The sequence below is a fragment of the Morone saxatilis genome, unplaced genomic scaffold, assembly GCF_004916995.1.
Source record: "Morone saxatilis isolate NCDOM2014 unplaced genomic scaffold, NCSU_SB_2.0 Contig4, whole genome shotgun sequence".
Lineage (NCBI taxonomy): Eukaryota > Metazoa > Chordata > Actinopteri > Moronidae > Morone > Morone saxatilis.
This window is the reverse complement of record NW_023339984.1, coordinates 12,649,892-12,650,706: the sequence shown is the minus strand read 5'-3', so window position 1 is coordinate 12,650,706 and position 815 is coordinate 12,649,892.

Genomic DNA, 815 nt, shown 5'->3' with positions numbered 1-815 from the left:
TTAAATCGAGCTCTCAATAAAGGAATGAATGCGTCTATTGTTTCAAATGCTCTCTAAAAAAAAAAAAATTGTCCGGAAAACAGAATTTTCTTTTTTTTCAGAAAATCAGGAAAAAATTACTCCAAAAAACAGAATAAAAATAAATTACTCTGTATGAATTAAATGGGGAATGGTTTGCCTTATAAAAACAGTTTTTATTCCCCTTTAAGTCAAACAAGGTGCTGCTGCTCTGAGCATCTGGAACTAATTTGTGGTTCAGTGTCTCGAGCTGAGGAGCTGAGGGATCGAACTCTACTCGCTGTACCGCCTGAGAGAAATAAGACAATAGCCCTTTTTTTCACAGCAGCCATTTTGACATGAAATATTGTAAACACAGGTGTTACCAATGATGGTAATTAAGGTTTTGATTCATTTAGTGTAGCCAACACGCACAATGGCAGCACCCTGACTGTGACAAAAGGTCTATTTACTGGTTAATGAAATACTGTTTGAGTGTAGGAGGACTCACAGTCAAAAACTATGACAAAAGTCAACAGTTTTAAATACTTACTATAATTATAATGTTATAATTTTGACCTATAGTATTTTTATTTTTGTCATGCATAACATTTTATTTATTTTTTATTTTCCTGAAAGAAATAGGCTTTTATATTTCAGACAGACAAAATATTTATATATAGATATATATGTTGCACTGGTAAGGAAATAACTGTTCCCCCTGGTGCCCCCATGTTTGAAAAAAAAAAAAAGCCCTCTATGGAGCCCTTCCAGTGGAGAAACCTTGGTAAAGTGCCCTCTAGGGTGCTAATCCTAAC